Here is a 24,691-nt window from a genome sequence, read left to right as displayed (position 1 = left end):
GTTGCCAGCAGCTTCAGGCCCTTAATCTATACTTTCAGAAACTCTAGCATAGACTGCGTGTCTCTCTTGTGGTGACTCTGGAATGTATTCTCAGGATTAGCTTAGATCAACTCTAGTATCATTATGTGTTCTTCCTGGAACCATTCACTGTAGCGAGAGGAGGATGTTACATTGATCACCTTAGCCTGGGTACACACCTTCCTTTGTTACTGGAGATGGAATCCATTTTATCTGGATGTCATGGATGGAACGTGAGGGGATGTTTCTTGAGGAAAAGCAGTATCCTATTAGAAGGGATGGGGGAATGCATACTGTAAAGTAAAACTCACAAAAACTTCCTCTAATTCATGAGTTAAGTTGTTAGTCAAGATTCAGGTATAACAGCTAACACCAAGTACAACAGACAAAAAAGGCTTTATCAGTTTCCTCTCTGTAGGTTTTCTGCTTTTCAGCCTGATAACCCTGTGATAGCACATCATGGGCAGTCAATCAATAGTTGTTGAATTGAGTTGAACTTGATCCAGACTCACACTTTCTCTCAGGGTTGAATGACTCAGGTTTGCTCCCACAACTCATTCTATTTAATTTTCAGAACAGTTCTACAGATATATGAACAGGAAATAGGGATTATGAAAACAAAACTTATCTTCACATTTTTCACACATGGACTCTATCCTCTCCTCTTTCTCACCCTAAAGCCTCCCAAAGCTTCTTCAGAGAAAGAGAAATGGTTGTCTCAGAATGACCAATGCTTTTTGAAGAGGAAACTCTGGTGGAAAGTTGTAAAAACTGTACCAGATGTAGAAAATTAATAGATGGATGGAAAAACTTAATCTGTTTCTAGATGAGAGAGAAGAAGGCAACGACTCTTTCCAAGTGCTCTGGAGGGGCAGCTCAAAGCACTTTAATCTTTGATGAATGCGATTGAACTCTTTCCGCTACTCAAGGAAAGATAGAAGTGCTCACAAGGGCTCATCCTGTGCTGGCTCTCTGCCACCATCCATCCTGTCTTCTCCATAATTATTAGGCCTTTCACCATTCACTGCTTTTATTACTCTGAAATTCCTCTTTCAAACCAGAAAATCTGGTAGATGAGATACATGTGAAAAATGGAGCCAGGTATTACAGTCAGAGGGCACTCTGACTGGCTCATTCTGGAATATGAGCCAGGAGTTTAGCACAGGTTGCTGCATTAGGGGTTTTTGGGCAGTTGCTAAGAATCCCATGTTTGTTCTACTCTTTTATCTACCACTCCAAGTGTGTCTTTAGCTATACTGTCCAGGTATCATGTAGGATGTTCATGGACAAAGAGGCTGTGGCATTACAGATCCAATTATGTTAGAATGAAAATCAATGGATAAAATACACTTCTGGGTCAATACGCAAGACTTTTGCTTGTTAATTAAAATATCACATCTCCTAATTTGATGATAAAATACTGAGTGCACAGGAAAGGATGAAGACACAAACACACACTGAGACTAATAAACTAATGCTTATGTCTGGGAACACTCTCTATGACTTATAATGCAGATGGAGCCAGATTGAGAAAAACCAACCAACCAACCAACCAACCAACCAACCAACCAACGAACAGCATGATGGCTGAACCAGACAAGAGAAGTCCTGAAGAAAAATACTTATCAATTACCAGAATCTGTGCCTGCCATACATCAAAGGTATTGTATCCATGACAGCATGCTGCTTTTTGTGGTGTTTTGATTGACGTCACAATTTCTTAGCAGTCCTTCCACAGCTATTCTGAGATAGCATCGAGAAATCAATGAAACTTCAGAATAGGAAGTATTTGTGTCTATAGACTAATGTGGCACATTCCATCTTGGAAAATGTAATCCTTATAGGAAGATAGAAAGAATCTTGGTAGCAGTATATGCTAGGAATATACTCAGCGATTTCCCATGTATTTTCTAGATTTAGGAAATCATAAATCAAGAGAAGAATGTGGGAGGTGCTGGCACCTTAGTGGAGGGAAGTTGTCTCAAGCAAACAGCTACACAGAAATGAGGAATTGGGCTTTTTAGCCATGACTTACAGCTGCCAGTCCAAATTGTATAAAATCAGAAAAATATATTAAAAAGTATCAACTCCCATTGAACCTATGCTTTGCAAAAGTATATTTGATATTCATCTATTTTGATTCCTGAAATAATCCTAAACTAGGTATGGTGGATGTTATCCTACAAATGAAGATGCTAAGGCCCAAGGGGGTTAATGTCACGCTTAGTTTTTAAGAAAAGAGTGGAAATCCTGTGTACTTACTCAAGCCCAGTTATCTCTCCACGATGTTTTAAACTGTCAAACCAATAACAAGAAAGATGAACAAAGGGTTAAACTCAAACTCACCAGAAATATTTGGAGTCCAAAACAGAGTGAATGGTGGTGGATGCTATCTTGTAATTGTAATCTGTATGTCAAAATAAGACAATCCTGTTGAAAGAATTAACTTGAAAGTGGAAAGCATGGGCAAAATGAGGAAGTTGTAAAAAATGGTGCTATACAATAGCTTTTGTTGTTGTTGTCACTAGTAGTGGCATTCCTTGTTTTTTGACTTTTCGAAATATATGGGTAACATAACACTTATTCTTGAATTCGTCACATTCTTTTAAAACAATTATTTACTGTCTCTCATTTCTCTTGTGCCTTTAAAAAATTTTATATTTTCCTTGCTTCCAAGGTGTCTCTATATCCGTAATCAGAAACTCCCAAACTTTGCTGTAGGTTTTGATGGGACACCTGTAATTAACTCCCAGCAATGATTGCCTAATTTAAATTATAAACCCCTGGGACAAGCTCTGGGTCTAATTTTTCATTCTGTAGCCTACTTTGAACAAACTTTCAGAACACCAAGCCTGGCTGTGGTCCTCTCTCTCCTGCCTGCCTTTATGTGCTGGTCCTCTTGTCCATAAAACACTCTGAATGGAAATTAAGGCTATAGCAAACCAAGTGAGCATAGAGCCTTATTAACAGAGAACCTGATTTCATCTCTCTGCTTCAACTCCTTAGTCTCTGACTTCTTTATTCCACATGACTCTGCAAACCTATGTCTGAACTTACATTCTCCTGAAACCGGAACGGATGAAACTCATTAGGTAATGCCAGCGCTCTTACTGATCTTCACCTCAAACCTCAGGAAACAAAGCCAGGCATGATATCCTCAGCTTTTATGTTCTTCCTTTTTTTGCTTAGGCCTGAAAGTTGCAGATAGGATGCATCTAAAATTGGAGTTTAGGAGGCATAGTTTTTCAAAGGGTTTTTACTGGGCAGGAAATGCCATATCCTAAAGGGTAGCAGTGTGTTCCTATAGCTGGTACAGACATCTGAAGTAATTTAAAACCAACATGAATGATAACCACATTTTTGGCTTATAAATTTAAAACCAAGAAGAAGGAGTGGGCAATGATCAGGATTCCATATTCATTGTAGGGGAGCAATTAAAACATAGATAATTCAGTATCTTTTGGACTTTATTGGCTAACCAACAGTATAATAAATCACAAAAATTATTATTTCAATGACTTAAATAGATAACTGCAGCTACAACTTCTGAAATGTTGAATGGATAAATGAGGGCCTATGCTTTGGTCAGTACAATGTAAGGCTTTGCAGTTGGCACCCTATGCCCAGCTTCTTTTCCTGGCACAGTGCTAAAATGGCACATACAACTTCCATCAGCACCAGCGTGTTCGTCATTTAGCATTTAGGAACACAGTGAATAGCAATTATCAGCCAAATAGCTGGGAAGTGAAAATGACCTAGTAATCAGAGTAAATATACATTATGTTGTCATAGTATAATGTGTAAATATTGGAGAGGAATAGCAGAACATGGACATGCAGAATCTTTCTTTTAAGGCCTTGTATGAACACAAGTACTATCTTGGCTCTGGCATGTTTTCTGGATGACAGCTACTAAACATGTTGATTTAGTAAGTAGTAGGTCATCTTAATCATTTGCTCACTTACAGGTACCATGACCAGAAAAGGCATTGCCCTGAGTTTTTATAAATCCTAAATTTGGCTCCCAATGACCAGGAGACATATGGAGAGATGAAGCAGCTTGGTGGGAGTTCAGACATTATAAACCTTGCACAGCCAGTTGCTTTAGCTGCTTATTCCAATCCAACTGTATGTTAATTTTACAGAATCCTTCCTTTGTTAAGCTGGGAAAATATGAAAAGCCACCAATGTCATTTTGCTTATATTCATCTTCTCAGCAAATCAGGTGGGGATAGTATCAATGTTGCAAAATGTTGCTAAACTGAGTACCTGGACTACATGCTGTGCTGCACAGAGACAGAGAAGAATAGGCAGAAATTTTATTTTAGAAACTTTTATGGGTGCAATATCCTGGGAAAATTAGGCTAACTGATGCGATAAGTTTATTAGCAAGATTCTAAACAGCAGACACACATAATTTCCCCACTTTTAAAATTAAGGCTTAACAGACTTGGAGAGAATAAATCAATAATGCCTCTATAGTAGAAGGTAAAGGAGAGTGATGGTGGTAGTAAATATTTATTTTTTGTAGGCACTCAATATCCTTTTCCAAATTTCTTGAAGCTTTTTGCTATTTTGTGGGTAGGAGGGAGTGGATCTTCTCCCTGCATTGAGTACAGTCTTGGTTTTGGCAAATTCAGGTACCTGTCTCATCTCTTTGGAAGTATGGGCTTCCCTGAGTTTCTTTCCGTCAGATTATCTTTCTTACTGCTCCATGACAGGCAAGCAATGAGCATGTGCCCTAAACTTAGCTAATCACTCTCCTAAAAAACAAACAAAACAAAAGGCAGAGTCCAATCATTCTAAAAGAGGATGTCCATGGAGATACTGCTGAGACTTTGGAAGCTACCTGGTTTTTGATGGTTTCTTCAGTCTTCTCTATGATCATGTACATTGTCCCGTAGCTTCCTAATAATATGATTCTTGCTCAAATTAAGTAGGCTTGCTTCTGTTGCTAGCAACCAAAGAACCTTAATTAATACAGTTTTTAACTTCTACCTAAAATGCTGCAAATAACTACTTATCACCAGAGCAGAGGGTCAGAGAAACCACCATGTTTGGGGTAGATCTTTGGTGGTAAGAAGGTCAATTGGAATATAGAATTATAATATTCAGACTGTGTAAGTTATATGGGTAATCTTAAGATCTCAAAATAGTTTCTGCCCATGTTTCTAGGTCTTTCTCTACTTCATCTTCTCACAGTTTGATTAATTAGGATGGAGTTGAACCATCTGTACTTTTTGGCCTAAACAAGGTCCAATACATAAGATAAACTCACTAATGGAATCTTGATTTAATGTATACCCAAAATGTAATGTATAATCAGGGAAGTTTGCAAAGAAAACTGCACCTACTGTGCCCAGGGAGAATGGTTTTCCTTGTCAATATCCAAGCAGCAACCAGGGAGTTAGGCTGGTGCAAAAGTAATTGTGTTTTTAAATTTTTTTTGTCTTTCCAGAACTCTAATATCAAAATATTTCTTAATTAGGTTTACAAATTTTTTGTCTTAGCTGCTATAGGGAATCAAACATAAGGTACTGTTTCTGCCTACAGAAGCACATAACTTCTTTGAAGAGATTGCCAGACTAACTAGAAAGTTCTATGAGAAAGAAGATGGGGGCTGGATGTGGTGGCTCATGCCTGTAATCCAGCACTTTGGGAGGCCAAGGTGAGAGGGTCACTTGAGCCTAGGAGTTCGGTACCAGCCTGGGCAACATAGCAAGACCCATCTCTACAAAAAATTTCCTGGTATGGTGGAACATGCTTGTGGATAGCTCACAGTGCTATCTCCCAGCTACCTGGGAGGCTGAGGTGGGGAGATCACTTGAGCACAGGAAGTTGAGGCTGTAGTAAGCCAAGATTGTGCCACTGCACCCTTGCCTCAGCAACAGAGCGAGACATCCTCTTAAAAAAAAAAAAAAAGAAAAGAAGATGGATGAGAAGACTTTGTAGAGAAAATAGAATTGTTTTCTTTGAGAATTACTCTTCACTTTCAGTAACCAGCTGATTTCACAGCTCAGGGTAGACCTAGATGGTGTCACTGCTTCTTAAGGCCAGTGGTCCAGCTGATTTTATCCAGGATGGCCTCTGCCAAAGAGGACTTGGGCTGACTTTAGCCATAGGGGTGTGTGTGTGTGTGTGTGTGTGTGTGTGTGTGTGTGTGTGTGTGTGTGCGTGCGCGCGCGCGCATGCAGGCAAGTGGCAAAGAGAAGAGAAACATCTGTGTGCTGTTTTCTATTAGTTTCCTTGAAAGCAGCAATGGAAGTCAAGTGTATCACAAAGCAATTTCCTTCCTAAAGTTGTAAATTGCCGTGAGGAGGAAATTTGTGAAAAATTGATAGTGATATACAAATAACAAAACAAAATGTTTGAACTGGAGCTCAGGAGAAGAGCACTCCTCTCTATTCACTTGTTCTTTCTTGTGGCCAAGCATGTCTGAATCCTTTTAGAAGGGCCACTTGCTGAAAAGTCTAATCTCTGATATTTACTAGATCTATCTGCACGTGGCTAAATCAGCTAAATTAATTATATTTGCTTGCTTTTATTCTGTGGAATAAGAAAGCAGTAAAACCGGTATTTTTCCAGGTTAACATTCTGAGACAGCATGAGAAAGAATTAGGATTCAGAATAGAGAACCCAGAAATAAGACTGTACACCTACAACCATCTGATTTTCAACAAACCTGACAAAAGCAATGGGGAAAGATTCCTTGTTTAATAAATGATGCTAGGAGAACTGGCTAGCCATTCACAGAAAACTGAAACTGGACCCCTCCCTGACACTGTATACAAAAATTAACTCAAGGTAGATCAAAGACTTAAATTTAAAACCCAAAACTGTAAAAACACTGGAAGGAAATCCAGGCAGTACCATTCAGGACATAGGCATGGCAAAGATTTCATGATGAAGATGCTGAAAGCAAATGCAACAAAAGTAAAAGTTGACAAATGGGATCTAATTAAACTAAAAAGCTTCTGCACAGCAAAAGAAACTATCAACAGAGTAAACAGACAACATATAGAATGGGAGAAAGTTTTTGCAATCTATGCATCTGACAAAGGTCTAATATCCAACATCTATAAGGAACTTAAATGCATTTACAAGAAAAAAACATTAAAAAGTGGACAAAGGACATGAACAGACATTTCTCAAAAGAAGACATACATATGGCCAAGAAATATATGAGAAAAGCTCAACATTACTGATCATTAGAGAAATAAAACCAGTGTGAGATACCATGTCACACAAGTCAGAACGGCAATTATTAAAAAGTCAAAAAATTCCAGATGCTGGCAAGGTTGTGGAGAACAAGGAAAGCCTTCACCCTGTTAGTGGAAGTATATATTAGTTCAATCATTGTGGAAGACAGTGTGGTGATTTCTCAAAGACCTAGAGACAGAAATACCATTTGACCCAGAAATCCCATTACTAGGTATATATGCAAAGAAATATATATCATTCTATTATAAAGACACATGCACATGTATGGTTCATTGCAGCACTATTCACAATAGCAAATACATGGTATCAACCTAAATGCCCATCAATGACAGACTGGATTAAAAAAATGTGGTACAAATACACCATGGAATATTATGCAGCCATAAAAAGGAAGGAGATCATGTTCTTTGCGGGAACATGGAGCTGGAGGCCATTATCCTCAGCAAACTAATGCAGAAACAGCAAACCAAACACAGCATATTCTCACTTAAAAGTGGGAGCTAAATGATGCAAACACATGGACACATGAGGGGGAGCAACACACACTGGGAACTGTCAGGGGTGTGGGAGGAAGGAGAGGATCAGGAAGAATAGCTAATGGATGCTGGGCTTAATACCTAGGTGATGGGATGATCTGTGCAGCATACCATCATAACACACATTTTTCTATATAACAAACCTGCACACCCTGCACATGCACTTAAAATCAAAGTTGGAAATAAAAAATAAAATGAAAGCAAAAAATGAAAAAGGTAGGGTTCATGATAACATTTAAACCTTTTACTACCTTCATCATAATAAAATATAGGAGACAAACTACTCTCCTTTGTTTTCAAATGGGGAGAAACCAACGAAACTTCCACATATATCTCTTAAAGTCAGAGTTGGAATGGGAAGTCTCATCCAGCTTCAAAACAGCTTGATTCACTAGGGCATGTTGCCTTCCTCTGAGCATAAAATAAAAAGCCCAACTTAATCAAACAATGTTTGCCGAGTTCCAGTCTATAGGGAACTTTTATTTTTATAGCCAAGAGTAACACACACTTTATACTGGGCAATTTTAATGGCAGTATTGGGACAATCTATACTATTGCTTCACAAATGGAATACAAAAGCCTCTGGGTATATTTACCTATTAAAAGTGGTGGTAGAGAAGGAGAGCAGATCACGCTAGAAAATAAATGCCTGGTCACTGAACCCATTTGAGAAAAATCCCTTTTTTGGTTTTCAAACTGAAATATCATTTGCAATGCTTTCCCTTCTTTGCTAGTCCTTTTAACATTAGTAAATTATAACTGCTACAAGGCAAGGACTATGCCTTGTCTCTGCTTTTCAGAGTTAAATGTTTGCCAAATGAGTGAAGAGATGAACATATAAAATTAACACGCAATCATTAAAACAAAAAAATTTTTATATTTCTCTGAGTTGCAAGTAAGAAGCGTATAGCCAAATTGAATCCAACAGTAATGTAATAATAGTGTTTTTTGAGTGTCAGGCACTGTTCTAGGTGCTTCATATATACTAGTTGATGTAATCATCAAAATAAGTCTATGAACTAAGTATTATTGTTAGTGATATCTCACAGATGAAAATATGTGGTACAGTGTGATCAAGTCACTTACTTATTGTCTCACAGCTAGTAAAGGGAGGGAGAAGGATTTGAATCCAAACCTAATGCTGCTGCTATTTACTTACAGTTTGGTACACAAATAGCCATGGCAAATGCCCATCAGAGCATGAGGGTCTCAGCTGAAGTGCTTTACACTGGTTACTAAGTAGGTATACACTTTACCTGGAGTATCCACATCATGTCATGAAGCCCCCAGTTTTTCTTCTCCCCAGAGGGACCTCTGGAAAAATGAAATCCATCCGTTTGATTTCATTCAAGACATGGAAAAACATTTACTGAAAAGTCAACAAGTAAGCAGCTTGTAGATAAATTATAGAATTTCAGAGAAAACTTTGTACATGTGAGCATTTCAATGTCACTTCCAGCTTCTGGAGAAAATGTAGTTCACATTTTCTTGGGTAGTTCAGGGACAGGGCAGCACTGTGGGAGACTCAGACTTGGCTTCTTTATAAAATGAGACCCCTCCCATGTTTTCTTTTTTTCTGAATGACTGTTTGCCTTGGCCTACAGGAGAGCCCCCAGATCTCTGTATAATACCATCCTGACATTGGAATCATTTTTGTCTGTCAATAGCAAGTTGGAGAGCCTTTCTGTAAGGACTTCTTTTTACACTGGATCAGTGAGACACATTACTTGTGTCCACTTCTCCCCATCACCTACTTCTATTTGAAATAAATACTAAACAGGAAGAGTCCAATAACCTAGGTTCACAGTGAAATGAAAGGTCATCTATGTTTCCCTTTTCCCATTACTGCTGAAGTGGTGTTCTCTGCACTGAAGTTTGCTTGTTCTGGAGCCTGCCTTCATGCTGCTAGGGGTGAGCTCTGGCAGAAGAAAGGACATTAAAGAACACAGAATCTTGGTTTTCACTAACAAGATACTAAGAAAAGAAAAAGAGATAAATCTGTAGTTTGATTTAATTTGGCTTTTGTTCCATGAAGGTTTGTTTTCTTTTTGCACCTTTTTATTGTCAATGCATGTGAGAACCTATTCTGAAAACTATTAGGCAAACTTACTTGGTCCTAGAAACTCTGATCCAGGAGAAAAATCACAAGAAAATGTCACTGTGTGACAAGACATGGTATGATGAGGGCGCTAGAATCAAGGGGTGCAGAGGTGCTTTGGAACATCTAGGGAGGGAGGATGACACAAGAGCAAAGATGAGCCGGTAGGTCTTAGAGACTGGTGGTGCAGTGTCTTAATTCTGCTCCAGTGTACAGTCCTTTGGGGAAGTCACAATCTGGATGAAAATCGACACTGTCCATTTCTACCATCTTGTATTTAAGGAAGAAGGGAAATAAAACGGGCCCTCAAGCTCCACCATGACTACTTCCCACAGAGCACCACACACCCCATTATTAGTACAATTCCAGAAATATGTGTGATGCTTTTCGTTGCATCTAACTTGACAAGTGTGATTCGCAAATCTCTAAAGAATTCCATTCTGCTAAATATTCAGGACGGTGTCTGACAGAGTGAAAGAAGGAAAATTAAGCAGAGGAAAAAAAAGGGCCAGGCAAGACAGATAAAACATACAGTTATTGGAATTTATAAAATAGGAGATAATGTTATTCATACCAAAGATTTTATCATATTGGGAAAAAATAAATCTACCATATCAATTAACATTGTGTCATTTTTTTCATCAAACTTAATATTTCAGGAAAAAGGATTAATCAACTTATGACAGCATGATTCCTTTAGAAGTCCTTTAATTTAATTTTATTTAGAACATTTTTGGGATAAGTTATTTCGAGAAAGTATTTCTGTTTCCTAGTGAGAGGAAAACTCCACCTCTTTTTTCATGGTGTGATGATTCTAGTCCAAACGCAATGAGTTTCTGGAAATGGCAAGTGAGACACTTGTTGCCATGGTGATTGTTAATAGTTCTGACTCAGATATAGTGTTGCCATAGCAACTGCATTGAAGCCCTTGGGAGGTGGTGCGGTCTTTTTTTTTTTTTTTTTTTTTTTTTTTTTTTTAATCAGCAGAAAGAGGCTAGGAAGAACCATTTTAGTAGCTTCTTGCTGCACTGCGGTGACGAAGCTTTCAAGGCTATTTCATCCGGATGAAAGATCATCCTGTTCCTGCACTGATGAAACAGATATGTTACACTGTACAGGATAAATATAGTCCCATATATCATAGTAGCAAGCACATTATCTTCCTGATAATGAATTCTAATTTTCTGACTGTGATGGTTTCTAATAACACAGGTAGCCTCAAGTGAATATCTTGAAGAATCCTTAATGTCACTGCCAATACAAAAAAAACTAAAGGTCAATGACTGAATAGGCCCAAATCATTGAGATGTAGACAGTTTTAGCTTTAATGCATCCCTATAAGGACAAGGCACATGGCTGACAAAGCATTTTGAAGGTCCTTTTGGAATGGTTGGAGTTTGGTCATCTAGATTGAATGCTTGTATACCATTTTACATATATACCCAGTTCTTTCTCTTTTTTTTTATTTTTTCTTTTTTTTTTTTGAGACGGAGTCTCGCTCTGTCGCCCAGGCTGGAGTGCAGTGGCGCGATCTCAGCTCACTGCAAGGTCCACCTCCCGGGTTCACTCCATTCTCCTGCCTCAGCCTCCCAAGTAGCTGGGACTACAGGCGCCCGCCACCATGCCCGGCTAATTTTTTTGTATTTTTAGTAGAGACGGGGTTTCACCATGTCAGCCAGGATGGTCTCGATCTCCTGACCTCGTGATCTGCCCGCCTCGGCCTCCCAAAGTGCTGGGATTACAGGCATGAGCCACCGTGCCCGGCCAGGAAGATCTTCCTTTTCTTTACTTTCAGTTCTCATGGTCTGTCCCTTGATTCATAAAAGCTAGCTCTGTTTCAGATAAAAAATTGGGTGACCCCTTCAACACCTATTTGTTGCTTTTTTATGGTAGCCATCATTCTGTCTTCTCTTTTCTCTTTCCTTTTTCCCAATCAATACCAGTCTCTTTTTGAAAAATATTTTTTTTAAAAATTGTCATTTAAAACACGTAAATTTACCATCTCAAACACTTTTAAGTGTACATTTTAGTAGCGTTAAGTATATTCACATTGTTGTGAAGACTTCTCTCTTTTTTTCTAATTTTTATTTTTATTTTTATTTTTATTTTTTTTTGAGACGGAGTCTCGCGCTGTGTCACCCAGGCTGGAGTGCAGTGGCGCGATCTCGGCTCACTGCAAGCTCCGCCTCCCAGGTTCACGCCATTCTCCTGCCTCAGCCTCCGAGTAGCTGGGACTACAGGCGCCCGCCACCACGCCCGGCTAGTTTTTTGTATTTTTAGTAGAGACGGGGTTTCACCATGTTAGCCAGGATGGTCTCGATCTCCTGACCTCGTGATCTACCCGCCTCGGCCTCCCAAAGTGCTAATTTTTATTTTTAAGTTCTGGGGTACATGTGCAGGATGTGCAGGTTTGTTAAGGAGGTAAACGTGTGTCATGGTAGTTTCCTGAACCTATCAACCCATCACCTAGGTATTAAGCCCAGCATGCATGAGCTATTTTTCCTAATGCTCTCCCTCCGCACCCCACCCCATACAGGCCCCAGTGTGTATTGTTTCTCTCCCTGTGTCCATGTGTTCTCGTTGTTCAGCTTCCACTTATACCTGGTTAAAAACTTGTAACACAAGAAAAGAAGGTGGAAGTAATGAGGCGGTGGGAATGGGAATTGTACGTGTAGTCTCTACAAGTGAAGTGTGGTTGAGAAAAGAGGCAGTGTGAGTAGAGTGCTGGCTATAGTATATATGAATTCCATCTGTTCAGAGTGTCAGAAAGCCGGGAATGGGCCATTTTAGCACAGTAGAAGTTCATAGAAATCCAAGTAAAACAGTTGCAGACATCAAGCCAAATCAGTTGTATATTTGAGAAGAGGATTCAGCCAGTGCTTAAGTACAGGAAGTGGGAGGCAACATGGTGACTCTGAAGGAATATTCAGCACAAAGGAAATGACAATACTTTGAAGTCTTAAAAGAAAAGACAGGCATACCTTTGAAAATAATTTAGTAACATTCAGAAGAAAATTTTAGAAAACTGACTTTTTTTTTTTTTTTTTTTTTTTTAAAGACAGAGTCTCAATCTGTTGCCCAGGCTGGAGTGCAATGGCACAATCTCGGTTCACTGTAACCTCCACCTCCTGGGTTCAAGCGATTCTCTTGCCTCAGCCTCCTGAGTAGCTGGGATTACAGGCACATGCCACCATGCCTGGCTAATTTTTGTATTTTTAGTAGAGATGGTGTTTCACCATGTTGGTCAGTCTGGTCTCGAACTCCTGACCTTGTGATCTGCCCACCTTGGGCTCCCAAAGTGCTGGGATTACAGGTGTGAGCCACTGTGCCTGGCTGGAAATTGACTTTTCTTAGAAAATACAAGACTACCTTTAGGAAAGAGCGTAAATCTGAAAGGATTGTAGGATAAGCTGCAAAGGCAGATGGATGAAATAACACTTAACATGTCTAACACTGTGCCTATCTCTATGGATTTGAATAAATCACCTTTAACTAAGAAGCCGTTGAACATTAACACATAAAAATGCATAGAAATCAAGACAGTATGCGATTACCTGTTAATTAGGGGACTATATAAGGTTGTTTGTGCTCTGGGCAGTTGGGAAAAGGTGAGGTCGTTTTGTCTGAAATTATCAGAGAGAGCTATAGAGTTTGGCTCAATAGGAGAGACTTGGGGAAATAGAAAGGGACAGGGGCATAGGCAAAAGCTTTTATTTGTTCTGAGCAAATGGCATGCTCCTCAAACTATCCTCAGATAATCTTATTCTTACAATCTTATTCTCACAATCTTATTCTCATAAATGTTAACATTTCAAAATCTGACAGCACTTTCTGCTCATTATAATCTTACCTGGACTGCTTCTGATCCTTTTAGATAGATTCAGTTCACCTATCTCCTGTTCACAGACTCCTCTCAGGCAGGATTGTAAAACATTTAATGTCTCAATCATACATTTGTTTTTCTAACTGAAGTCCAATCAGGTATTTTTTCTGGCAATCTCCTATCATAATAACTTTGTATGGTAGTCAGGGTTGATGATAATCATTCCATTTCATAGGCAAGAATGCTAAAATGTTAAAGAATTTTCTTAGACTTGCCTTCCAAATAGCAAGAAAATTTAAGAGTTTGGACTTATATCTAGAGTTTTTGATTCCCAGTCTCATGCTCTTTTGACAACATTATTGACTGAGTAGTAAGAATAAGGGAAGATAAAGGAGGTAGAAATGGGCAAGTAAATATGTTTAATTATTTTTTTAAAGATGGGGGTAGGACTATGAATGTTTAAAGATACCGAGAAGAAACTTGTCCCCCTGCCTTCAAAAGACATATCTACCTCAATTATTTATTCAGCTATGGATAAAGGATGTTAACATTAGAGTGTCTTCTTTTTTTTTTTTTTAAGGAAAAAAGAATGCCACATAGTAGAATTGTGACACAGATTTGGCAATCACAGTTATGGCAATGGACAGTCAAGAAAGTCACCTCATATTCACTTACAAGGCAGAATAGCATGCTCCTTATGGCTGCCTTCACAGTGCTACTAACCATGGTTGATGTAAGGCAGTTGTAGCCACATCTTATTGATAGTAGAGAACTGCTATGGGAAAGCAAGATTCTGGGATGACCAGAGGGATGGTGTGAAGTTTTCACATAACAATATAATAGTTCAGTGTAGTCAATCTGGCTAACAATCTGATGGAACATTTCCCAATTCATTTTATTCACATGTATAAAAGGGTTCTTGTACTTTCTCGATACATACACTTTTGATGATTGAATACATTTTTCATTGCTTCAATCTGAAGTCTTCCTGTCTTATTTTTAATATTTTCTAGCTTTAGAAATCATTGTATGCTCTTTGTATGTCATGGACTTTTATACACGCTTGATTTTTTAAAAAATCTATAATTTCAATAATTCCATTGTCTCTTCTTTCTGTTTGAAAGGTGTGTGAGGAGGACTCATATATGGGTGTATAAAGGACATTGGTTCTGTGAGAGCAAACATGGTAACTCTTCATTACACGTGAAAACTTAGCTAAACTTGATCACATTTTCAGAGTGAACAGTTAAAAAAAAACATGCATTTTAATTTTGTTTTCTTGTACACAGAGAATTACCATTCAAACTTCAGGAACTCACATTATTGACAGCATTTTAGACTTAAAGAGAACAAGGCTGCTGGATGAGCCTGATTTTTAGGGCTTATCTCATATTCCACCTTGAATGACCTCCCACTGTCAGAAATATAATTCTGAACCCTAGAAGCAGTTGGCAACCCTCTTATTATTTTAATGTGCTTTGGATATACGTAATAAAATATCTGATTATCCTCCTTTCTTTTCCATTGAATTGACACTAATTGGCCGTTGCTGTCTAGCTACTGATTCCATGCTGGCCCTGTAACCCCTAATTCTCTTCAATATTTAGGCTCTTAGCAGAGAGAGCCATCTTACCTGATACACAGACATGGGCCCATCTCCTTGAGGACAACTGCAACTGCCTCAGAATTATATTTGTTTCATAAGGCTGCTGTAACAAAGTACCACAAACTGGGAGGTATAAACAGCAGAAATTTATTGTCTCATAGTTCTGAAGGCTATAGATATTCAAGATCACAGAGTCAGCAGGGTTGGTTCTAAGGGCTGTGAGGCAGGCTTTAATTTTTAATTTTTGTTGGTACCTAGTAGTTGTATATATTTATGGGGTACATAAGGTATTTTGATACAGGCATGTAATACATAATAAGCACATCAGGGTAAATGGGGTATTCATCCCCTCAAGTGTTTATCTTTTGTGTTATAAATAATCCAGTTATACACTTATAATTATTTTTAAATGGACAATTAAATTATTTTTGACTGTAGTCATCCTGTTGTGCCAGCAAATACTAGGTCTTATTCACTCTTTCTATTTTTTTGTACCCATTAAGCATCCCCACTATCTCCCCACCCCCACTACCCTTCCCAGCCTCTGGTAACCATCTTTCTACCTGTTGTCTCCATGAGTTCAATTATTTTAACTTTTAGCTACCACAAATAAATGAGAACATGCAACGTTTGTCTTTCTATGCCTGGTTTATTTCACTTAACATAGTGACCTGCAGTTTCATCCAGGTTGTTGCAAATGACAGGATCTCATTCTTTTTGATGGCTAAATAGTACTCCATTGTGCATATGTACCACGTTTTCTTTAGACATTCATCTGTTGATAGACATTTAGATTGCTTCTAAATCTTGGCTATTGTGAGTAGTCCTTCAATAAATGTGGGAGTGCAGATATCTCTTTGATATACTGATTTTCTTTCTTTTGGGTACATACCTAGGAGTGAGATTGCTGGGTCTTATAGTAGTTCTATTTATAATTTTCTGTAGAACCTCCAAACTGTTCTCCATAGTGGCTGTATTAATTTATATTCCCACCAACAATGTACAAGTGTTCACTTTTCTCCACATCCTCGCCAGCATTTGTCATTGCCTGACTTTTGGATAAAAACCGTTTTAACTTGAGTGAGATGATACTTCATTGTAGTTTTAATTTGCATTTCTCTGATGAACACTGATATGGAACACATTTTCATGTACCTGTTTGCCATTTGTTTGTCTTCTTTTGACAAATGTCTATTCAAGTCTTTTGCCCCCTTTAAATCAGATTATTAGTTGTTTTTCCTATAGAGTTGTTTGAGGTCCTTATATATTCTGGCTATTAATCCCTTGTCAGATGGGTAGTTTGCAAATATTTTCTCCCATTCTGTGACTTTTCTCTTTACTTCCATTTCCCCCATTCTGTAGATTGTCTCTTCACTTTGATTGTTTCATTTGCTGTGCAGAAGCTTTTTAACTTGATGTGATCCCATTTGTCCACTTTTGCATTGGTTGCCTGTGATCATAGGGTATTACTCAAGAAATCTTTGCCCACTGCAATATCCTAGAGAGTTTCCCCAGTGTTTACTTTTAGTAGTTTAATAGTTTGAGGTCTTAGATTTAAGTCTCTACACCATTCTTTGTATATAGCAAGAGATAAGTGTGCGGTTTCATTCTTTTGGAAAAGGCTTTTATTTAACTAATTAATAAATGAGAAAATCAGTAAGATGTGACAACCAGTTCCCAAAATGATTTAAACACCACACATATCTAGGTAATAAGAAGTAAGTTTACGGACACATGCAAACTGGTCAATATCCATTAGGCAACATTTTACCAGAAGTAAAAATCATTTGCTTTTCTATGGGCAAGAATCATTTGCATTACTTACAGAGTTGTAAAATACCTTAAAGGCAATAAAAGGTGTGGACTTCTCTGAATGAAATAAATGGAAAGAGGTGCTTTACAGAATGGCAAGTAGTCTATTTTTGTCCATTTCAATATCCTTTTCGGTTTTTCTGACATAAATATTGGAGTCCTTTGTCTCAAACAGAATGTTCTATGGAAACTCAATTTATAGCCTGTAGGAAAAGCAGAAGTGAGGCAGTGGCGATAGTAGTGGCAAGAGGATGAACAACAAGTTTGATGCTTTGAAAGATGATGACAATGAGGACCATGATCAGAATGAAGAAAGCAGCACACAGAAAGATACTGAGAAAGAAAAAAAACAGAATGGGACAAGAATAAGAGCAGTAACAAGAGGAAGGCTGTTGTCCCTGGACAGGCAGAGCATCCCCTCCAGTACAACTACACTTTCTGGTACTCCAGGAGAACCTCTGGCTGTCCCACCAGCTCACAGAGTTATGAACAGAATTATCAAACAGATTGGTGCCTTTGCCTCTGTGGAGCAGTTCTGGAGGTTTTATAGCCACATGATATGTCCAAAGGATCTGACAGGCCACAGTGACTTCCATCTCTTCAAAGAAGGAATTAAACCCACGTGGGAGGATAATGCAAATAAAAATGGTGACAAGAGGATTATTTGGCTGCCGAGGGCTTGATCTCCCATTGCTGGGAGAATCTCATTTGGCCATGATAGGGGAACAGTTCATGGTTGGGGAGGAGATGTGTGGGGCTGTGGTCTCTCTTCACTTTCAAGAGGACATTATTTCAATATGGAAAAGACTGCCAGTGACCAAGCAACCACAGCCCAAATCTGGAATACACTTTGGCGAGTGCTTAACCTATCTCCCAACACCATTGTGAAATACAAAACTCACACTGACAGCATCAAAATGCCAGGCAGACTGGGCCCCGAAGGGCTCCTTTTCAAAGCCTCTGGAAGGTGTGGTTGAAAGTGCCATGACCCTCTCCCTCTCCGGATGGCACTATCCTTGAAGCTGGTGTCATTAGAGTCTCTTGTGCTGTTGGTGTGCTACCTGGAAGATCCTTCTGTCCTGGACAAGATAATTAAAAGAGCATTTTATGTTTTAAGAACAGGCTGACACAGAGCAGCTACAACAACAGCTGAGATTGCTCAATAAACGGTGCTAAATTTAAAAAAAAAAAAGAGAGAGAGAAGAAATGCAGAGTCACTTTGGTTGAAATGAATATAGAGGCTTCTGACTAAGCTTTCTTGGACTCCAGAGTTTTGGGGATCTGTATAAATCACAGTTAGGAAACCACTAGATGATTTCTGTAACTACTGATGGGCCTTACTGATTAAACTTGGTCCCTCAATATTCCTTTAGTTGTTCCCACACCCTAACATTGTCTACATGCTTCTACCCTACTCCCCACTCCCTGCCCGCCACATGGATGCTCTGCTGTATCAAGAAACCAAGACATCCCTTTCAGAAGACTTTTTCATCCTTACAAATTTGAAATTTCCACAGTATTTGACTGTAGAACTTTCTAGCTCTAAATTCCATAGAATAACTGAAGTTACTTGAAAATATACTTCCTATTTGATGAAACCTGCAACTAAGGGGCATTAGAGTAATCTTGAAAAAAATTACAAATATATCAGCTAGGTTTTCAATATGATACCATCTTTATCTTTAATGTATTCTGTTTATTTTCTTGATTTTGAAAACCAAGGCTGGATTTTTAAATGCCTCTGGGCACATGTACCAAAATACCTCTGTAAATTCTGCATTCATGTTTCCCTTTTTTTTTTTTATGTATGTTTCAAGTTATATAGATTGTGAAAGCCTGTAAATACTGTGAAGAGCCTCCTTCACAAACAGGGTGCTGTTTCCTCATTCTGGCCTAAAATCTCCCCGCACGGTCCTGCTGTATACTTTGCAGTACTCTGGCTTCAGTCCTAGTCCTGTACAGGAAATGTGTGAAATCCTTGCCTCAGTGGCAATGGTGAATTCATTTCTTAGAAGATAAGCCCCTTGCCAGTAATTCCCATTTATGATCCAATGTCTTATTGTCGCATCTCCTTAGAGTGGGATTCAGATTCTTAAAGTATTTCCTGATCCTTACTACTTGTTATTGCAACTGGATCCTCCATTGTCTTGAACTATATCAACTGCCCAGCTGATCTCCTAAACTTGATCCTTTCCCTGCCTGAACCCAGGATGCTTTCACAATTCCTATTTCTTACCTTATCTAAGTATATTTATATTCCTTCTACTACAGTCTCATTTTAATTAGTCTTTCCTGTTCTACCCTATCCTTTTGCTGCCCCAAATCTAACTCAACCTCCTTTCCACACAGCGTTTTAAGAGATCAAGATACTGATGCAAATTTCAACATTAGCTTGCAAAATCTCGAAGGTTGCTTTTATTATCCTGAAACTACCATCCTCCTTTCCTTGTTCTTAAAGTCCTTTACAGCGATATGGGGTATTTTCATAAAAAAAATATATATATTTTCTTAAGCAGCATTAAATGAAATCCCTCTTTCAATACTGCTGGTTCTTCTGTTTGCAAAGTTCTCTGTTCTGGTTTCCTTTCCTAAATCCTTTCTTTTGACGACTGCAAAAGTATAGACCAAAGAGGCAACCTAATAAAACAGCTAAGACAAGACTACTAGCTGTCTTTGCTGAGTAAAGACTACTAGCTATTTTGCTAAATGTTTTTGAAATCTGATTTATTCTGCACAATATCCCTCTGAAAGAGATACTATTATTATCCACATTTAATAGGTGAGGAAATTCTGAGTAAGTTGCCAAGGTCACCCAGCTAATACTTTTGAAACCAGGACTCAAATTTGAACCTTTCTGAATCCAAACCTCACTAAGCTCTCTATAGTCTCTGACAACAATCTACTACCAAATAGATGGTGACCTTGACTTACTTGCATTCCAAAAACACTTATACTCATTAGTGGTAGAAATATTTATAGACAAATCACTAACCAGAAGGAAATCTGAGAAAAAGAGAAGCATCAGAAAACAGTGTCAAGGGCACCAGTAAGTAGATAAGAGGCTAAGGTTTTAGTTTCAGCTCTTGGGCCAAAAGCTCTCAGGGCTTCTGTTATTTTATTTGTAAAATTAAACTGTTTACTAGATAGGTTCTTAGGATTCATCTAAAAAATACAAGTGTTTGCTTCCTGAGGGGACTAAAAAATTCAGACAGTGTGATCAGTCTCTGCAATTCAATGAGAGCTATAGCAACATTGCACATGGGTTAGGCTGGTAAGTAGAGATTAATAATTCAAGTCAGTCCAGCTCCCTTGTTTGTCCTGTCCTCTTGCTGCTGTGTCAGGGCACCTGCTGAGGGAGTCAACTAAGAACCAGGCAAATGTGGGCAGCAGTGTTACTTCCTAGGACTAGTATCACCAAAGAGGCAGATGAAATCATCCACTGAAGAGTCAAATGCATTCCAGTCTCTCAGCATGGGAGAGTGGATTCACCCCAAACACACTGGGTTGGGCTCCTGTGGAAAAAACAGGAGGTTAAGAGAAGTATCCATAGAAGCTGCTATATTTAAGTGAAAGCGTAAAATTGCAAGATGGAAATCTGGAAAACATGCTGTAAAGATTCCTTGGAACACAGCTTGAAGGAAGAGCCCTGGCTGGGTATTGTTGAGCAACAAGAGCAGCAGACAGACCATGATATGCAGTAATCAAGAATGAGGATGTCAGGACATCTGTTATTTTGTCTGCTTGGCTCTCCTTCCTTTTGGAATTTGCTTCTCTGCTGCACCAAGTGATTCCGATGTGGCCGTCCCTCCTGCCACTGGCGTGGGCAAAAGACTCAAGGTGTCCAGTCAGAGTATCTCTTTCTCCAGGGCCCGGATATTGATTGTGTAGAGGGAGGTATGAGATCTAAGCAGGGTTTATCAATGCCCTTTGAGGGAAACTGCTATTGTTGCATGAAGAAAGAGAGGATCTTTTTCTGAGTTTATGAACTGTAGAGCTCATTGCAAGCAGGAAGTAATGATGGACACCATTACCTGGAAAGAATAAGCCAACATGAAGGATAAAAGGGCAAGAGTAGAACACGTGACTAAGAATGTGTTTATGCACTCGGCCTCAGATGTGCCTGAAACCAGAAAATACCCAAAGTTTTCAAACAGATGAGCCAATATATACCTCTGCCCCTTGTAGGATGGGTTTTTTTTTTTTTTTTTTTTTTTTGAGATCTATTTACATGCAGTAAAATTTACTCCATTAAGGTGACTAGTCCTGTGAATTTTGATCAGTGCATAAAGGTTGAGTAACTACTACCTTAATCAAGACATGGGTTACTTCTGTCATCCCAGAAAGTTCCCTCATGCCCCTCTGTTATTTATCCCCTTCTCCTGCTCTATACACTGGCAAACACTAATCTGTTTTTCTGTTCCTGTAATTTTGCCTTTTACTGAATGTCCTGTAAATGGAAACACAAAGTATATACCCTTTGGAGTATATCACTTTTATCACTTAGCATAATGCATCTGAGATCTATCTGTGTTGTTACTAGTATCAGTATTTTGTTCCTTTTTATTGCTAAGTCATATTTCATTGCGTGGCTATACCACAGTGTGTTTATGCATTCACCAGTTCATGGGCATTTGTATTGTTTCCAGATTTTGGTAGTTATGAAGAAAACCACAGTAAATAATTGCATACAGATTTTTGTGTGATCACATTTCCATTTCCCTTGGGTAAATATCTAAGAGTAGGATTGCTGGGTTATACAGTTAACATACTTTTAATGTTATAAGAAACTTCCAAACTGTATCCCAAAGTGGCTGTACCGTTTTGCATTTCTGCCAGCAGTAATTCCCATTGCTCTTCTTTCTCACCAGTATTTGGTGGTTTCGTGTTTTTAAAAAATGAATAATTCTAATAGGTATGCAATGATATCTTATTTTGGTTTCAGTGAAAAGTGGTGTTAAACATCTTTTCATATGCTTATTTGCCATCCACATATCTTTACTGATGTGTCTGATCAAATCTTTTGCTAGTTTTTTATTGTGTGTTTTCTTTCCCATTATTACATTGTGAGAATACTTTACATATTCTGGACACAAGTCTTTTATAAAATTTATGTTTTGCAAATATTTGCTCTTAGTCCGTGACTTGTCTTTTCATTTTCTTAGCAGTGTCTTTCAAAGAGCAGAAGTTTTTAATTTTGAAGTCCTATTTATCTTATTTTATAGGTTTTGGTTTTTGTATCCTGTCTGTCTAAAAAATCTTTACTAAATTCAAGGACATAGAGTTAGAATTTTTTTCTTTATAGTTTTAGATTTCACATGTAGAATCATGATCAATTTGGAGTTAATTCTTGTACACAGTGCTTCCCTCTTTTAAAGATCATTTAAATTGAGTTTCTGTTACTGGTAACCAATGAGTTTTGACTTATATAGATGGAGTCCTTCACATATGTTGAATGAGAAACATTTTAAGAAAGGACTGCCTAGTGTAGATGTATTTCTAAAGGGTATGTCAATTCCTCCCCAAGTTAATTTAATTTCAATGGAAACCTCATTGTGATTTATTTGCTTGAACTTAACAAAGTGAATTTGTAACTGGAATAATATATGGGAAAGAATAACATGAATATTTTAAAAACTAATAGGAATAAAAACACTGGTCCTGTAAGATATTAAAACATAAAGTAACCTACAATAATCAAATCAGTGTGGTCCTGATGCAGGGATCAACGAGAACAGCCTAGATGCAGGTAACATATATGTTTTATATATGTGTTTAAAAAAAGAATTATGCAATAAATTTTGTTGGTAAAATTAGTTTAAAAGAAAATGAAATTATATCCTTACCTAACATCAAAATTTCAGGTGAATTAGATTTAAGTCTGAAAAATGAAAAAAAAGAAAACATTTAGGGGCATATAATCTGAAATGGAGATACTGAGCTGGTGCCTTCTTGACCTTTTCTCAAATTACTTTGCTCTTTTGGGGTGATTTAACTGGATTACATTATTGCTCATGTAATCTGCATCTTAATGTATTGCACCTAGGTCATGCAGAAATATAGATTATATTTGCCTCCTTTGTTGACAGCAGAAGTACTTTGCTTTGATGCACAAATTTATTTATGTTTTCTTATTTTTTACTCCTCAGAAGCATTTTTATTCAGCAAGATTTGTGAGAATATTTTCTCCACCAAATTAAACACAGCTTATAATATATTCCAGAGGGAGAGTTTTCTAATTAACTCCAAGTGTGTGAGGTCTGGAGGCAACATAGAGGGCCTAGATTGGCTGCAGTGTTTCCTATGAGGTGAAGACACATTTTTCTTCTCTTCATAGATGCTCCAGCCTGGGGGATTAATGTTTACCTTGATTTAATGTCTCATCAGAAGCATGACATCCACAGCAGTCTGGCTGCAGCAGGATTAAATGAAGCATGGCCGTTTCTTCAAGAGAGACTTAAACTTCAAGCCTTTAGCCCTAGAGGGAACGGGCAGGAGATGAAGAGAGAGTAAAAATGTATTGAACTACCGATGATAGAGGGAAATGAAAAATTTAACCCTCTTTACCACAGGAACAATTTAGGGGCAGAGATGAGGTTTGTATTCAAGAAATCTGGGGGTTAGGCCCAAGTAAGAGGCACCTCTGGGTTTACAGCAAATCTGCTCCAGGAGACAAGGGGCTCAGCTGCCCCTGGCATACCACTACCCCACTCCACACCATTCAGGTGACCTCAAGACAAAGACACAAGCTTTGTCGTTAAGGGAGAAATAAGGTGGATTATGTTCAGTTTTGGGAAACTGAATCCAAAGCCTTGTATAGACAGATTTTGCCAGCACAGCATCTTCTTTCTCTGAGAAGCAAGCAAATGCATATAAGAAGTGTTAAACTAGGGTAGGATGAGAGCCCACCTAGAACTCTGCGCCTGGCAGAGGACCACAGAAGGGCTTTGGGATCTCAGCATCATGGGTTATTCTTTCCACCCCAATCCCAAATTTTCTTGGTTTTCTTACCAAACCATTAAGGGTCTGGTGCTGATGAAACAATTTACAAATTTTTTTTTTTGAGACGGAGTCTTGCTCTGTCCCCCAGGCTGGAGTGCAATGGCGCGATCTCGGCTCACTGCAAGCTCCGCCTCCTGGGTTTACGCCATTCTCCTGCCTCAGCCTCCGGAGTAGCTGGGACTACAGGCGCCCGCCACCTCGCCCGGCTAGTTTTTTGTGTTTTTAGTAGAGACGGGGTTTCACCGTGTTAGCCAGGATGGTCTCGATCTCCTGACCTTGTGATCCGCCCGCCTCGGCCTCCCAAAGTGCTGGGATTACAGGCTTGAGCCACCGCGCCCGGCCAATTTACAAATTTCTTATAACCCTTTGTGTTTTTAGCGAGTACTATCTCTATGGGATAATGAATTCTTTAAATCCACTCAATACTGTGAAAATCATACTTCTTATTTTTAAAATTCTTATTCTTAAAATTAACCTCTTTGAAGTTTCAGGAGGTGGAGGCAAATTCTTACATGTCGGAGTTTTGAGAACCTCATGTTCATTCTCTTCAAATTTTATGACTTCCTGGGCTTCTATCCA

General features: G+C 38.5%; 1 long non-coding RNA gene and 1 pseudogene across 7 annotated transcripts in view; both read left to right on the top strand.

Moving 5' to 3' along the window:
* The window catches only part of LOC116273724, a 67,249-nt gene extending 61,083 nt beyond the window's left edge, over positions 1-6,166 (top strand). For all 7 annotated transcript variants that reach the window (XR_004182055.1, XR_004182061.1, XR_004182057.1 and 4 more), the window contains one exon: positions 1,534-6,166. This is a non-coding gene — a long non-coding RNA (uncharacterized LOC116273724). The remainder of the gene's footprint in view (positions 1-1,533) is intronic.
* A 10,503-nt stretch (positions 6,167-16,669) lies between these two features.
* LOC101015063 lies at positions 16,670-24,151 on the top strand (annotated as a pseudogene).
* The last annotated feature ends 540 nt before the right edge of the window (positions 24,152-24,691 follow it).

This window comes from Papio anubis, chromosome 2 (assembly GCF_008728515.1).
Source record: "Papio anubis isolate 15944 chromosome 2, Panubis1.0, whole genome shotgun sequence".
NCBI lineage: Eukaryota > Metazoa > Chordata > Mammalia > Primates > Cercopithecidae > Papio > Papio anubis.
This window is presented reverse-complemented; position numbering and strand designations above follow the sequence as displayed.